Source organism: Acomys russatus, chromosome 31 (assembly GCF_903995435.1).
Source record: "Acomys russatus chromosome 31, mAcoRus1.1, whole genome shotgun sequence".
NCBI classification, from domain to species: Eukaryota; Metazoa; Chordata; class Mammalia; order Rodentia; family Muridae; genus Acomys; species Acomys russatus.
Window position 1 is genome coordinate 39523765 of NC_067167.1, and position 391 is coordinate 39524155.

Here is a 391-nt window from a genome sequence, read left to right on the forward strand (position 1 = left end):
ACCTAATTAAAATTACAGCAAATAAGACTATACAGCTTATTGTTGTTTAAGGTACTGCTATGTTCAAATGAGTATCATTCCATCTGCAAAATGCCATTAAAAATGTCCTTCCTATAAACATGGTTGGCAAAATAAAAAAGGCACAGAAGGAGGCTACCTAGGTATGTTCTCAACTTTCAGAGAAGGGGACCAAAGCACATGTCATGTACTGTTCATGAAGAAACACTGCTAAAATATTCAGTAAGTCATGCACAACTTGAGCTATGCAAAGCTTTTCTTCAGAGAGAAGATGAGTTTTCCTAACCACATGCTTCTGCAAAACAGAATGCGAAGCTGCACATACATTTGGTTTTAACAATGGACCCACGTTTAAATTTAAAAAAACAAAAAA